The 17,330-nt window shown below is 45.2% G+C and overlaps 1 long non-coding RNA gene across 1 annotated transcript in view; it reads right to left on the reverse strand.

The window, feature by feature from the left end:
- Window positions 1-3,724: 3,724 nt before the first annotated feature.
- Window positions 3,725-17,330, reverse strand: part of LOC310665027 — a 565,459-nt gene continuing 551,853 nt past the window's right edge. Inside the window, exon 2 of the long non-coding RNA XR_014505150.1 lies at window positions 3,725-3,879. This is a non-coding gene — a long non-coding RNA (uncharacterized lncRNA). The remainder of the gene's footprint in view (window positions 3,880-17,330) is intronic.

Consider the following 17,330-nt stretch of genomic DNA (forward strand, 5'->3'; position numbering starts at 1 on the left):
AATACCCACCTTCAGCAGATCTGGGCCTTCCACCTTCAGATAAGTATGGTGTGTACCTTTTAGGAACATACTCCTAGATATTCCAAAGAATATGAGGATGATCTTCTTGTATGCAACAGTGGCAGCAATAATCTTAACAGCCCAAAAAATGAAAAGGAGACTCCACTCCGACCAAAATGGACTGGCAGACGGAATTATTAGAATACACAGAATTAGCAAGGATGACAGGAAGAATTAGAGATAATACAGAACAAATGTTTACTAGAGAGTGGGACATTTACATAAAATATCTTAAAGAGCATTGTAGAAATGTGAATTCTCTGGCGGGCTTAGAATGACCACTGTATGAACATATAAAACCTTATTGAAACAAAAAATTGGGAGAAGTTTGGAGTGATTATGAAAAGTGCGCTGACTAAAAGAAAACTGGGACTCTCGATAGGGTGACTGGAAGTCATAGTAGAAGTTGTATTGTAAGACGTTATTTTTATTTTTATTTTTGTAATTTGTATTATCCTTTGGTTTTTTCTTTGTTGACTGTTTCTTTTCTTTTTTATAATCAATAAAGCATTTTTTTTTTTTAAGGGAACATACTCCACTCCTTCAGGGCTTTGCTCCATCCCTGACATTCGTACAAAGTATTTTTTATTGACAGGGCTTTCAGAAGGGTTTGGCCCAGCATGTTTGAAAGAACATCTCCACCCCCATCGTTCTGTCCAGACACTGAGGTCCAGCTCTGAGGGTGGTACCTATTTATATACTTACACTTTGACATGGCTTCGAACTGCTAGGTTGGCAGGAGCAGGGACCGAGCAATGGGAGCTCACCCCATCAAGGTGATTTGAACCGCCGACCATCTGATCGGCAAGTCCCAGTCTCTGTGGTTTAGACTACAGCGCCACCTGTGTCCCAACATTACAACCATATACTAAATGGAATCAGTGCACAATAAACACCCCATACTTTAATACAGTGGTACCTTGGGTTACAGACACTTCAGGTTACAGACTCTGCCAACCCGGAAGTAGTACCTCGGGTTAAGAACTTTGCTTCAGGATGAGAACAGAAATTGTGCGGCGGCGGCGCAGCAGCAGCGGGAGGCCCCATTAGCTAAAGTGGTACCTCAGGTTAAGAACAGTTTCAGGTTAAGAACAGACCTCCAGAACAAATTAAGTTCTTAACCCGAGGTACGACTGTACTGCTGAGAAATGAAATATTTTGTAAAAATATTTTTTGTAAAAAAAGCTGCCATATTTCCTACTTTAATCAATAGGATTTGAATGGCATTGTTTAAAGCCCAAAGTTTCAAGCACTGGAACTGAAACTGTTACTAATAATTGGATATTTGTCTATTTTGACTGGCTAAAGTAAAGCTTAATCTTAACCCGCCTGATATTGAGGTCTGAAGGAAATGTGGTTGTAGTATTGGCATCTCTCTGCCATGGGGTGGAATGGGGGATTTATTCGTGCAGGCAGAAAACTGTGGATCTGCCAACTTGAGGTTTATTGTGTTGCAAATTTAGTTGCAACTCTGAATAAGTTTATTCTGCCACAAAGTTTGCTTGTAACTGGTGACTGGCAAACTTCTCCCGGCCTGGTTCAGAAGGGCCCTCAAGAAAGCGATTTACATTTAAAATAAATCCCCAAGATAAACTATTGGGGATGAGTGTTGCTTCCAACAATCTCCTAAAGGCCTCATTGTCAGCCTGTCTCCCCACTGCCCCCCCCCCATCTCTTTTCAAAATTGCTCAGTGGGATCTGGTGCAGAGAAGCCTATCACAGCAAAGGAGTAGATGCAAAGTCATCAAAATAAAAATGGCATTTCCTTCCCAGTATTACCGTTCAGAGCCACCAAAGTAGTTTAAAGATCATCTCATCTCATTTTTGACGTTGTTAAGAATTCCCTAACAAGGTCAGATGCTTGGCAAACATCTCAGTAGCTGCCGGTGAAGCTTCAGCTCCAAGTCATAAAAGTAGGATTAAAAAAGGTAAAGGACCCCTGACAGTTAAGTCCAGTCGTGAACGACTCTGGGGTTGCGGCACTCATCTCGCTTTAATGGTCAAGGGAGCTGGCGTTTGTCCACAGGCAGTTTTTCCAGGTCATGTGGCCAGCATGACAAGCCACTTCTGGCAAAACCAGAGCAGCGCACAGAAACGCCATTTACCTTCCCGCCGGAGCGGTACCTATTTATCTACTTGCACTTTGACATGCTTTCAAACTGCTAGGTTGGCAGGAGCAGGGACCAAGCAGTGGGAGCTCACCCCATTTGAGGGATTCGAACAGCAGACCTTCCAATCAGCAAACACTAGGCTCTGTGGTTTAGACCACAGCGCCACCCGCATCCCTCATAAAAGTAGGATAGGTACCCCTGCCCATACGGGCCAGTCGTGTCCGACTCTAGGGTTGCGCACTCATCTCACTTAAGAGGCCGGGAGCCAGCTCTGTCTGGAGACACTTCCGGGTCATGTGGCCAGCGTGACGAAGCTGCTCTGGTGAGCCAGCACCAGTGAAGCACACAGAAACGCCGTTTACCTTCCCGCTATAAAGTGGTACCTATTTATCTACTTGCACTTAGGGGTGCTTTCAAATTGCTAGGTGGGCAGGAGCTGGGACCGAAAGACGGGAGCTCACCGGGGATTCGAACCGCCGACCATACGATCGACAAGTCCTAGGCACTGAGGTTTTACCCACAGCGCCACCCGCGTCCCCTTAAAAGTAGGATACAAGAAGCCTAAAAATTAGCAATGGTAACAGCCTAGGCTTCAGAACGTTTCCTTGGATGTAAGTTCTATTTATTCCAAAGGGATTTACTTCCAAGCAAGTGTGCTTGCAATGGTAGCCTCCACTACCCCATTACTGGCTCAGATAACTGCTTACAACTTGCATAATGCACAAAAGCAGCTTCCAATGTACCTCACTGGGCTGATAATTACAATTTGGTGAGTAATACCAGTCCACTTATGCCCTTGCCATTTGATAAAAGGCAACTTTGAGTGATTGCTCTTTGAAAGAGAAGCAACAACAGAGCATTGCAGTCCCAGTTGCAGTGCCACCCTCCTCTTGACAGTGGTTAAATTAAGGAGTGACAAAGTGAACTCAAACAGATAATAATCTGGATTAAAAATGGCCACAACTTTATGGACTACAGATGAGGCTGAAACTTTGGCTCAGGCATTGGGTGTGCAGTAGATCTATTCCAAACTTCTCCCAGAGGGCTAAAACCGTTTCAGGGTCATGCCAAAGATTATGCCCTTCACCCCCCCACCCCACCCCCAAGATGCTGATCTCCAGAGGTGAAGATCATTCTCCACTTGAAGCTCAATGGCCCATCTCCCCCATGCTTGGCTTTGGGACAGAGCCTTCCCCGAGACCCCTCTAATGGGATACCCTGAAACCACTGCTGGTTCAGGACAGGGTGATGCCACAGGGTGATGGCAAAGAGTGAGGACGAGGCACCAACTGTCTCCCACCCAGGAAAGGGGCGAGCAGCTATTCTAGTACAGAGAGCAGCACTACATGGTCAACAGGACGGAGTGTGCAGCTCTTGCTGGACTGTACCACTTCAGTGCTGTGAAGGAATAGATTTCTTTACAGTGAAGTGAAAAGCCACAGTGTGGTGTTAGTATGGAGCCCCCAGTCGTCTCATGGACTATTGACCCGTACACCACTAATCCGCTGCCACCAACCAGGTCCTCCCCAGTAAATCTCTTAGTCTGGGTCAGGTTCTTAAGTTAACAAAGAAGAGTGTAGTTTACTGCAGACACAAACAAACTTTAACTGCATTCCAAAAGTTGTTACTCTTTACCTTCTTAGTCTTATTTTATCCTGTCTCTATCTCTTCTACCTCCCCTCACACAAGAACCAACTGCACTAACTGTCTCTCTATGTCCAACTGCCGGCCAACTGCTTTTCCAACTGCCTTTTCCCAACCAACCAACTAAAACCAACCAACGACCCGCACCCAACCTTGGGCTAAGCCCTTTTATAAACAGATAGGCTCCGCCTCTAGCTTTCCTATTGGTCTACATTTTAACCCTTTCTCTCTCCCCGTACAGACATTTTCAAATGAATGGGCAAACGCCACACACAGCATCACAAGTCATAGCATATTACATTAACCAACCTTCTAATGATACCCAAGTAAGTCTTTGCATTAGACCAGGGATGGGGAACCTGTTTCTCTGCCTGACTGCAGCTCCCATCCTCAACTAGGACTGTTACGTATTCTTGCTAGGGCTTATAGGCATCCAACAACATTCCTTCATTAGATAATTAAGAACATACCTTTCTTTGAGACCTCGTTGTGGTCTTTGTGGAAGTTGTTCAGTTTAGTTGTGTATTTTTTTAACGTTTCCTTTATTGCTTGACTGCTTTCCTTATACTGTAGTTGAAGTAGATGTGGGTTCACGAAAGACCCAAGGCAACGATTCAGCTTAAAGGCTTTATTGAGGCCTCAGGAACAAACCGGGGAAACAGGGGAAAGGGTCTGATTTATATACATTTTGGCCAACCCCTGGCAACACCCACCTAGTACATGATTGGCTGCTTTGCACCAGGCAGTGAAGCCTGCATTGTGATGCGGACTCAAGCTCAGAGCAGGAGACATTATGGAATATACCCAACATGCATTTTTTCATGTCATAAGCCACCTTGAGCATGTTTTGAACTGTGGAAAGATGGCGTACTGATATAATTATGTACGTATGCATGTATGTATGTACAGAGCCCTGAATAACTTGGGACCCAAATAACTAAAGGAGCACCTTCCTCAGTATCTACCAACCTTGGCTTTGAGATCATCAGGAGAGGTTCTGATGGTGGGCCTGTGGGACCTCCTTGGTGGTGGCACACCAGTTCTGGAATTCGCTCCTGGTGGACACTTTGTAGGCTCCCCACTCCCCACTATTATCTTTCAGACAACAATACATATTTGTTTGACTGAGCCTTGTGTACACAGCTGGAGTGGAGCTCCAAATAATGCAGAAGTCCACTGCCCACTGTGTTGTATTTCATCACAGAAATGGGTTTCAGCTGTTCTTTTATGTGGCTTTCATTAAATTTTTTTTGTTCTTTGTTAGCCCCCCTTGACCCCTATAGGGCTGAAGGGTGGGATACAAAAACAGTAACACTCCCCACCTCCCTGTTTTGGAGACCAAGTGAAACGTGAGACTAAGCCCTAGTGAGGATGCCACAGCTAACTCCCCAGTGCGCTATCTGTATCCGCATCTTCTCTTCATGACCCTTTACAGTGTCCATAGGGAGGCATCAATGTACGTAGATGTGGCTGACACATCTGCTGTGTAAGGTGTGAATCAGGCCTAAGTGATTTTTGTCATGCCTTTCCCTTTCTGTTATTTCTAGGCTGATGAAATCCCCATGAGATCTTGCAATGGAGCTAAAGCGTACGTACTGTATTCATTTCCCTTCTTGTGTCTGAGTCAGGCTCTGTTGAAATGAATTATAGTTAGAAATGGGCATGTTAGATATGAATTTGTTATAAATTAGGGGGAAAGAACATGGTGAGTGTATTTTTAAGCCACTAGGCAGGACATGTGAAGTCTGATATTTACAGATAAATATACCTATCGGTTTTGCAGCGACAACCGTTTAGGTACCTGGAAGTAGAAATCAGCATATGATAAAAACGAACCAATCCCGGGCCACATAAAGGAAAGGACAACAAAGAAAAACTGCAGTACTCCCCAGCCAGCTGCCATATCGTTGACCAGGCCACAATGACCGCTCCCCACATTAAATGGGGGGCGCCCTTTGCGTGGTCATGCACAGCCGCCGGACCCTATGAGGCACCATTAGCACAGACTTGGCTTCTCCTTCTCCAGGTGGGATACCTGGAGGTCTCTGCCTACCTCAGCCAGTTGCCCAATCCCACCTGGGGAAGCGCTGCCAAGGTGATCAGGCCAGGTAGGGGGAGGGACCACCCTGCCCACACAATACGGGGAGGATCTTACCTGGGAATCATCAGTTGGCTCCAGAGCTTCTCCCACCCTAACCACCCTCAGTTAAGACTTCTTTTGCAGGTTAACCTCTTCTCCACACGTAGGCGGGCGCTGCTACGTCAAGGTTGCTGTTGAAGGGCTGGAAAGGAATTCTCCTGCATTGGCAGGTGTGCCTTTCCCATAGCAAAACGTCACAACTTTGGCAGTATCAGGCTTTGGGCAGAATGCTTTAGTCTACCTTCGCTAAATTGGGGGTGGGCGTGTAGCAGTGACTTACGTCCCCCTTCTCTTTGTGGCAGCGATACCAGGGATCCCCATTAAAGGGGTTGTTTTGAGAGGAAGCTTTGGCCGTACGCTGAGAAGTTGTCATTGCTCTCCCCTGCGACGGCGGCGTAACGGGGGTGGGCTTTCTCTGCCTGAACATATGTTCTCCAGAGCCAGCCCATCCCCCCACATACTGGATAACCCTGATGTTCCCCAGATCCCCAGCGGGGGACTGGGAGGGCTAAACGCCCAATGCCTGAGCCAAGGTCTACCCACATCTGAAACATAATAAAGTTGTGGCCAATTTTAATCTCACAGCACATTGTCTTGAGTCGTTATTCCACACGGGGTTTGGGGGACTCTGCCTGTCCATGCAATGCAGACTTACAGGAGAGGGGGAACCACTTTGTGGAGTTGAAATCTGCAAGATCATGCAAAGAAAAAGAAAGAAAGAAAGAAAGAAAAGATGGTCTCAGACACATTAATAAGAGAATCTCCTCCTTCTTTGCTTCTGACAAAGCCTGATTACAATTGAGCATATTTCTGTAGGCAACTTGAACCGATCCACCTAAATATAATTTAAAGGGGAATGCAGCTTTTAAACATGGCATACACCAAGGTGATGTTGTTGTTTTTTTAGTTTGGAAAGAGTTCTTAGGGTTTTGATCAAAGTGATCCAAAGTGAAGAATGTCAACCAATATTTATGAGCATTAGCATTATAGTGATATGATTAATCTTCTTATGCCTTTTCTATTTGACAGGATTGTAGATAACATGGGTTGTTGTTAGCTCCTTATTCTAAATCAAGAGCCCATTTGTTACACCTGCCTGGTGAAATATGGGGCACACTAACCCTCAGTCACTAATGAAGAGCATCCTGAGGTCCATACGTCACTCAATGGACATGATTTCTTTACACTTGATTGCTTTGCAGCCGGCATCACATTTCTGCTTAGCTTTCAACTTCTATTCCATGCCCTCCAACTTTACTCCGATGAAAATAGGGACGCCCCATTCCATAATTACAATTTTACTATTTATACACTACACATCTAACTGGTTTGCCCCAGCTACTCTGGACAGCCTCCAACATATCTGATAACATAATAAAACATTAAACTTTTTAAAAAACCCTTCACTATACAGAATTACCCTCAGATAGCTTGGGGGGGGGCAGATAACTCCATACCCTTCAACATTTATCCAATGAAAATAGGAACATCTTAAGAGAAAGCGGGACAATCTGGGATCAGATCAGAAACCTGGATGGCTTCTCTAAATCAGGGACATCCCTGGAAAATAGGGGCACTTGAAGGGTCTGCTAAAAGGTAGAAAAGGTAAAGGACCCCTGAATGGTTAAGTCCAGTCAAAGGCGACTATGGGGTTGCGGTGCTCATTTCACTTTCAGGCCAAGGGAGCTAGCGTTTGTCCACAGACAGCTTTCCGGGTCATGTGGCCAGCATGACTAAACCACTTCTGGCACAATGGAACACAATGACAAAAACCAGAGCACAGGAATGCCGTTTACCTGCCCACCGCAGAGGTACCTATTTATCTACTTGCACTGGTGTGCTTTAGAACTGCTAGGTTGGCAGGAGCTGGGACAGAGCAACGGGAGTTCACCCCATCGTGGGGATCCGAAGCACCAACCTTCTCATCGGCAAGCCCAAGATGCTCAGTGGTTTAAACCACAGCACCACCCACGTCCCTTTTTAGGAGGGTCTGCTATTCCCTAGATTACTATATATTTTATTATTTTATTATTATTTATTAAATTTGTAAACTGCCCTTCACCCACAGATCTTAGGGTGGTTCACAACATTTTGTAACTGGTATCTGACTATATTGGGGGGGGGGGAGAGAGAGACACTTGGTCAGCTCAGGTCAGAGAGAATGTGACCAGATGGAGTCTTAGGGACCAGACAGAGGTACCTTCAGCCTGTGTCCCAGAGGATTCCTACCACTGAGTTTGCGCAATTGGACAGCAGCTCTTCTTCCCAGTTCATTTCCGAGCACAATTCAAAGTGTGGTGCTGATCTTGAAAACCTTAAACGGCCTTGGTCTAGTATACCTGAGGGAGCATCTCCATCCGCATCGTTCAGCCCAGACACTGAGGTCCAGCGCTGAGGGCCTTCTGGCGGTTCCCTCATTGCAAGAAGTGAAGCTACAGGGAACCAGGCAGAGGGCCTTCTTGGTAGTGGTGCCTGCCCTGTGGGACGCCCTCCCATCAGATGTCAAATAAATTAACAACTATCTGACATTTGTAAGACTTCTGAAGGCAGCCGTGTTTAGGGAAGTTTTTAATGACTAATGTTTTAATGTATTTTTAATCTTTTGTTGGAAGCCGCCCAGAGTGGCTGGGGAAACCCAGCCAGATGGGTGGGGTATAAATATATTATTACAGTGGTACCTCTGGTTGCGAACGGGATCCGTTCCGGAGGCGCAACCCACAGCGGCGCGCCTGGGCACACATGGGTTGCGATTCGCCACTTCTGCAAATGCGCACGATGTCATTTTGCACTTCTGCGCATGCACGAGCGGCGAAACCTGGAAGTAACCCTGTCCGGTACTTCCGGGTCGCCACAGGATGTAACCTGAAAGAACGTAACATGAAGCGGACGTAACATTGAAGGACCACACATCTGCTATTGGGTCCCTGAAGCACAGATTCATACAAAGCGGCAAAACGTCCTTGCAGGTTATTAACAGGATTTTTTATTTGAAGTGCATATGCAGAACAAAGGTACAGGGCGATAAGTACGCAACCTGCACACCCAGTCAGGGTGCGCCCCCCTTTATATGGTTTTGCAGAATAGAATACCACCTGATCTCTTGTAAGCCACCTGATTTCTTGTAAACTGAAAGTTATGGCAACTTCCTATGTCCTTACATGGGCTTAGAATCATAGAATCATAGAATCATAGAATCATAGAGTTGGAAGAGACCACAAGGGCCATCGAGTCCAACCCCCTGCCAAGCAGGAAACACCATCAGAGCACTCCTGACATATGGTTGTCAAGCCTCTGCTTAAAGACCTCCAAAGAAGGAGACTCCACCACACTCCCTGACAGCAAATTCCACTGTTGAACAGCTCTTACTGTCAGGAAGTTCTTCCTAATGTTTAGGTGGAATCTTCTTTCTTGTAGTTTGGATCCATTGCTCTGTGTCCGCCTCTCTGAAGCAGCAGAAAACAACCTTTCTCCCTCCTCTATATGACATCCTTTTATATATTTGAACATGGCTATCATATCACCCCTTAACCTCCTCTTCTCCAGGCTAAACATGCCCAGCTCCCTTGCCCCCCCCTTTCCTTCCTGCACCAGCCTCTCCATGCCATGAACCTCGACACGTGTTCAAATGCAAAACATGTGATTTATACTAGTAGCAATAAAATGGGGCTTTGTCTCTTGCATTACCCTCCTCCCTTTCAACTCGCCTCCTTGTCCTCAGTCTCCCCCCCCCCCCCCGTCTGGGGCCAGAATAACACACATTCAACCTTGCTCTTATCTTTCACCGCCTAAGCCTAGACATTCCAATGAGAGGCCCATTTGCACTGTAACATTTAAGCATGTCCTTCTGGTTGGTGTAGAAACCTCCCCTTTTGGGATAAAAATAATAACAATTATATTGTAATATGCCCCTTCAACATGAGGTATGACTGTATTGTTATTATTATTATTATTGGTTTTTGGACTGGAATCCTTCCCAGTCATAAGATGGAGATGCTGAGAATTGAAGCAAGGACATTCAAAGCATGTGCTTTGACACTGAAGGCAACACTTTCTCTATGGCACGATCTCTGTGGTAGCCCGTTCATATAGGCAAAGCATCACTGGGTGCTGTACTAAATCACCAAGTGATGTATATTCAAATGGGAACCAGGTTTGATGCCAGGGATTGGCTGGAAGAGGAAGAGAGGTGGCAGCCAATAGTCCAAGAGGGAAGCAGACTTTGAACCGGGTTCAGGCCGGTGGAGCAGGGAGGAATCATCGGCAGAGAATGAGGGGGAAGGGGAGAGGCCACCAGCCACACACTCCTAGAGGAGAAGCAGGGGCTGTGTCTCCTGTCCTGCAATACAGTTCTGATTCAGCTCCTTCCCCATCCCCCTTCTCAGCGCAGGAAAGAAGAGTCGAGGAAAGGCTAGAACAATTAAGAAAAGCTGAGCCACGGTGAAAAAGTGCATAAATACAGGGGAAGAGAGGACGGAACTTTAGCTTCTGCAACTGACTTGCTTAGCTGACAGATGTGCCATGAGCTGTCTCCTTGGTTACTGGGCAATAGAGTTAATTACTGTCAAGCCATGCCTGTTTCTGCTTACAGCATTGAACCACAGACGGAAGGGCTTTTTTGGCAGCCTGACACCTGATGACTGGCAGAAGAATCTATGAGCTGACTATATGTATGAGATTATATGAAAGTTCTGTTACATCTCCGATATCCCATTCATACATCGCTCCATGACTGCAACATCTACTGATGGGTATGCTGTGTGTGAACCACCCGATAGGTGTGATATTATCCTTAACTTGTCCATCATTATCTAGGCAAAGGGGGTAATGGAGCAAACCAATATAATCTTCTAATTCAGCTTGTCTCAAAAAACCCACAACAACCTGCAAGGAACATTAGGCTATTCTAGTTCTGCTCACCGTGTACATAATGCCCATGAATGAGGGAACAGATTTGCAATAAGTGGAATACCAGATGTAGCCAATTCTTTTGCAATTGAATAGATTTTGAATCCAGTCCTAATATACAGCTTTCGGTAATGACCACAGCAAAAATTCACAATATCCAATCTTAGCCCAAGCATGGGGTTGGCACTTACAGCATTTAGGAAGCAACTTAACTGCTATAGATGTGACCATAGAACAGATGCCTGCTATCTTCTTTTCCAGGCTTCACCAACTGGGCTGTAGCAGCTGAGATTCATGGAAACTGAAGTCCAAAACATCTGCAGGGAAGCAGGTTGAGGAAGGATGCTCTAGCCCAGGGATGCCCAACAGGTCGATCACGATCTACTGGTAGATCCTCGGGAGGTTTTGGTAGATTGCGGTCGATCCGTGGGTCCCTTTCCGCCCCTGCCCCCTCGCCCCGATTGTATCTAATGGGATTATTTTTGGTTTCTGAACACAACACATAATTGTGAGAAAAACAGGAATCCTTGGTGGAATTCATGTTTTGCTGGAGTTGGAATGGCTCCTTTTCTTGCTGTGCAGGCAGGGTCCATCTTCAAATGACCTACCCCGAGCAGTGGTGAACCTTGAGGTCTCAAATTTCAGCAGCACCCTGTGCAACACCAAAATTTGGCACTCCCGCATCTTGTGCCCCAGTGTCCCCTGCAGCCCTCTTGAGGCTCCATGCCCAGTGTGGCCAAACTGGCCGTGCTCCCCTAAATCTGCCTCTATCCAGTGGGGGAAGGACCGTTTTACACTTCAGACCAGCTAGTCGAGCAAGGATTACCTCTCAAAGCCCACAACTCCATTGATGCAGCAAGAACACATGACATGGTTATTCCCATCTCTCCCACAGAGCAACTATAAGGTTGCAAATTGAAAACAGCCCCAGCAGGAACAAATGGAACATCACTAACATGAACTGGATTAGAAATGGACATGTCAGGAATTCTATAGGGAGCCCTAGCTACCATCCCACTTGTACTATGCCAACAAAAGTCATTGATACAGACATGACCCAGGCAGCTGAAAGAGGAAGGGGACAACTGGCCTCCACGAATAATTTCCATTTCCCTCTAGAGGTCCCTGGATGGCAGCCCTGGTACTCAGTATAACTTAACCAAAGAACATAGACAAAATAGTTTTTTCCTAGATACTAGGGGTGGCCCCTCCTTCTCCTAGTGTGCAGGTAGGGTCCGTTTTCAAATGACTTCTGCAAATATGCGCTGCAAATCTATCTACATTATAGGTGTGTACTGATTTATGTAGGCTCCAGGGCACTCTTTCCCAAGTTCACAACAAAACTGTAGACATGACAGAGTGGTCGCCACATTTCTCTCACACGGAGTCCTTAAAAATGCCCTGACTAGGACATCATCCAAATTAGGGGGCACCGACCCATAGCCCCAGGTCCTCAGATGGGCTACCAGAACCATCAGTACCTTGGTAAAAACTCCAGGGGCAGAGGTGAGTGGAACAACCCTTCCCTCCTGGGTGTCAGGGACTGGGCTGGGGAGGAATGGTGGAGATCACCCCCCCTACCTCCTGAAACTTCCAGAGAAGAAGAGGACAGTATAGGTTTATAACAATGGTTTGCAGAAGGTCACAGCTTAGAGATAGATGAGGGGCAGAGCTGAAAAATAATGGGAGAAGGGGGGAGGGAAGAAAAGTAGAGCCAAAGCAGCGGGTTTGTTATCACTTTTCATGTTATCACTAGAAAGCATTCTAGAACCACCACCTCCCAGAACCTGGTGGGCCTTGAAAGTAGGAAAGCAAAGATCTAAGAGACAAGTGGCCTTAAGCAGCCACCGTAAGGGGTGGTGGTTGATGATTGAGAAGGCAGGGGGGGAGGAGATTACACTGAGCGACTACCTTTCTAAGCCTCTCTCTGTGAATATTGAATAAAAGACTTTGGTAAGAGCTTTTCCTGTCTGCCTTCCTGCTGGCTGCCATGGGGTGGGGGTCAAATTTTCAGACATGTGACATTGGGTGAAGTTGTTTGAAAAAGGACCCCCACCTACACACCAGGAGGAAAAGCCATCTGAAGTATCAGCACTGCCACCTGGAAACATCTTTGGAAAGAGCTAAACATTGGTCCCTACGTCTGTGGCTAATGTATATGAATGATGAGGCCAGCATTCCCATTATCCTGGGATGCTATTTCAGATTTCAGTAAGGGTGGGGGGAGTGTGAGGCCTCATCTGGACCATGTCTCAGGTGCGATTGCTGGCATCTCAGTTGAAAAAGGCTCTCGGGTAGCAGGCCTGGAAAGGACCTCTACCAGAGTCCTTGGCTGTCTGACACTGTCTGACTGTCAGAATAGCAAATGCTGGGCTAGAAAGACTAATGATCTGGATCACTATAAAGCAGATGTATACGTTCATAGATATGTAAGAGATTTCAGTAGCATGGGGACAATATTCTCATTAAGGTTTAAAGACCTCCTGTTGGATACATTCAAGGTTACATTGCAGAATTTTAAGAACTTTTGTTGTGGTTGCTTTCTGTACTTCAAAATAGCTACAGCAATGCAAGAGGACCAGTCCCACTTCCTAAGCTTCTGCCTTTGACATTGTAGCTAGCATTAATACATTTTAATAATAGTATCAAGGTTATTCTGCAGCAGGAACTCACTGGGACTCAGTTCTGGCACCTCTCAGGTAGGCACCATTGCCGTTACAAGAGAACAATGGAGGTGTTCGTGGTGAATCCTGGCACCTCTTTTTCTAGAAAAATAGCACTAACAACATGGGGCTTGTAGTCCAACAGTATATGAAAAGCACCAGGTTCCCTTCCTCTTTTTAAATGTACATATTAGACATAAGGTGGTTGGAGGATGGATGGTGGCTAACCACTGTCCTGACAAGACAGAAGTACTGTTTTAGGGGGACAGGGGACGGGTGGGTGTGGAAGACTCCCTGGTCCTGAATGGGGTAACTGTGCCCCTGAAGGACCAGGTGTGCAGCCTGGGAGTCATTCTGGACTCACAGCTGTCCATGGAGGTGCAGGTCAAATCTGTGTCCATCGCAGCTGTTTACCAGCTCCATCTGGTATGCAGACTGAGACCCTACCTGCCCGCAGACTGTCTCGCCAGAGTGGTGCATGCTCTGGTTATCTCTCGCTTGGACTACTGCAATGCGCTCTATGTGGGGCTACCTTTGAAGGTGACCCGGAAACTACAACTAATCCAGAATGCAGCAGCTAGACTGGTGACTGGGAGCGGCCGCCAAGACCATATAATACCAGTCTTGAAAGACCTACACTGGCTCCCAGTACGTTTCCGAGCACAATTCAAAGTGTTGGTGCTGACCTTGAAAGCCCTAAACGGCCTTGGTCCAGTATACCTGCAGGAGCGTCTCCACCCCCATTGTTCTGCCCGGACACTGAGGTCCAGCGCCGAGGGCCTTCTGAGGGTTCCCTCACTGCGAGAAGCCAAGTTACAGGGAACCAGACAGAGGGCCTTCTCGGTAGTGGCTCCCGCCCTGTGGAACGCCCTCCCACCAGATGTCAAAGAGAAAAATAACTACCAAACTTTTAGAAGACATCTAAAGGCAGCCCTGTTTAGGGAACCTTTTAATGTTTACTAGGTTATTGTATTTTAGTGTTTTGTTGGAAGCTGCCCAGAGTGGCTGGGGGGACCCAGCCAGATGGGCAGGGTATAAATATGATGATGATGATGATGATGATGATGATGATGACTGGTAGTTATTATGACTGAAGAGGAGACCTCTCCAGAGCCTTTCCTACTAACGGTATGGTCAAATCCACACTCAAACAATGGTGAATAAGGTGTTTCTAGAAGCATTTGTTGATTTCATTGTTGGCTGCTGCAAAATGATTGGAGAAGAAAACGCCATTTCAAAGCAAAAGCTTATAGCTACTGCAGCTGAGCTTAAGTAGGTTCAGGGGTACTGCAGCTCTGACACATCATTTCTCTCAGTTGCAGATCTAACCACATTTCAAACTGACAAGCAAATGGTGTTGCTGAGTTGCAGTGCAAATTTCTCTGTTCAACAGAAGGCATCGTGTCTTAAAAGCCCCATGCAGTATGTTTTGGAAGTAGTATCATACCACTTTAACAGCCATGGGAATCCTGGGAAATGTAGTTTGTTAAGGATGCTGAGAGTTGTTAAGTGAGCCCTATTTCCTCACAGAGCAACAATTCCCAGAGTTCCATGGGAAGAAGGATTGACTGTTAACCCTCTCTGAGGACTGTAGCTGTTAGGCTGTTCTGACTATTTTCAATTTCTTTTCCACCAGTCTATTTTAAAAAAGAGAGAACATAGTAACCGTAACATTTCCCTTGTCATTTTTTTTAAATGAGAAAACAAAACAAACAAACAAAAATCCATTGAAAAGTGAACCAAAATTGCTAACAACTTAAGACTAGGAACAGCATTATTAAGATTCACTTTGCCTACACTGTAGACTGATAAAAGGGGGGAAAAGGAATGCTTTGGGGAGATAATTGGTTTCATGTATCACATTCCTGAATATATCCTTGAGATTATTTAGTCACAGTTATGATGAAATATGATTTTTAAAACACAGGAAATGCACTGAGATTATGAAAAGCTATTGTGATGTTAGTTTGGGTGCATATGAACATCTCATTTTTTAAATATATGATTGCAGCGTTCACATTTTTCCATTTAGGGAGATCTATGTAATGAGATCCTGTTCATTATGAAAAAAGATAGGAAGAAACCATTTTCATTCATATTACTTGTTTCAATAATGCATTCCCACCAAGATCTGATTGGATAGCATTGTATACAATTATCTTACCTGTATAAAAACACAGTCTAAAAGCAGTAACTGCAGAAGAGGGAAATTATTATTTCATGTTATGAATATTTAAAATACAATTTATTTTCTAAAAGAGGGTAATTCCCAGCTTTATTCAAATACATAGAACAGCAAAGATTATTACCTCATTAAATAAATACAAGAAATAAAATGCACTTGGGGGGGGGAAACATTCTTTTTCTTTAAAAAAAGAGAAGATAACATGTGGGTGGCACAATAAATGGTTTTATTCTGCTGTGAAATTGAAGTTCCGTTTTCAATTTTTAAAAACCCAATATGTGAATTGCAACTTCAGATATTTATATGTCTCCATAGATGAGAAAAGTCATCTGCATTTCTTATTCCAATTTATTCTCTCTGAAAGATGACATCAATCAGGAATCATCATGTGAAATTATATCTCAGGTCTTTCGAATCTGAACTGCCGTGGTGAAAAGCATGGAACATAGTATACTGGAGTCACTTTCCATTGTGTGTTTGTTTGCTGCATTTCAGAGGAAGTTCTAGGAGTAGCAATTCACAGGATCTATTTTCTCATTAGATGAGAATACTGGTGCCAATGCTGTTTCTTTGATGTGTGCTTTTCATTTTACACTGCAAGCTACCTCTACACATGTTGCAAGCATTCATGTGAAAATGGGTGCAATTGTTGATTCCCCCAATAGAATTTTTTATTGATTTTAAGTAAGCAAGAACAGTTCAAATATTGTAAACATTCCAAGCCTTAGATGTAACTAGTAGACATTTCGCTTACGTAGCTCATATATTGAGTGCCTAATCATATAGACAACTCTAAATAAAATTTCTAGGTAAGTCATTGATTAACATTCTGCCACCTTGTGCACACAGATGCACAAACTACATACTCATTGCCCCCCCCCCCCCAAGTCTACCTGAGAAACTTAGCGTGTGAAGAGATTTGAATTGGTTGTTCCAGCTCAACTGTATGGCTGAACTTTTGCCACTTTGTAACTAGCCTAAGTATTACTTCCTGTGCAACTTTTCTGAAGCGCATGAACCAGACCTTTGAAGAGTTTGTAAGCAAGCCATTTTTTTTCCTACTCTGGAGGAAGTGGGAAACTTTGGAAGGAACTTTGAAGGGCATATTTCAAAGGTCTAACATCCTATACTTCCACAATTTACTTTGCTGTATATTTTGTGACTTTAAATTACTGTACTGCTGGGATTCTCTCGCCAAGAATACTTGTCCCAAAGTTGGATCTTGGCCTCCAGGGAATCCTTCCTTCCTTCCTTCCTTCCTAACCAATCAACCAACCAACCAACCAACCAACCTGCTTTTCTCTATGTCACACAGAGAAATGCAGAAGAGTGGTTTCACCCCTCATCTGCATCAGTAGATGTCTAGCAACTATCAGTTGCCATCATGGTCCACCAATGCTCATTTAAGAAAACATCCATGGCCATCTGTCATAGATGCTTTAGTTTAGATCAGGGGTTGGCAACCTAAGGCTCATGGGCCACAAGTGGCCCATGGGGGTTGTTTAACCGGTCCATGGACCCCCGCTGCCTGCTCAGTCAGCTCCTGTGCACTGCGCTAAACCAGTGTGGAGCAGAGCGGGGACCGTCTTCCGTGATGCTGGCTGGCTTCCCAAGCTGTGCAC

This window comes from Podarcis tiliguerta (genome assembly GCF_965153285.1).
Source record: "Podarcis tiliguerta genome assembly, chromosome: 1".
Classification (NCBI taxonomy): domain Eukaryota; kingdom Metazoa; phylum Chordata; class Lepidosauria; order Squamata; family Lacertidae; genus Podarcis; species Podarcis tiliguerta.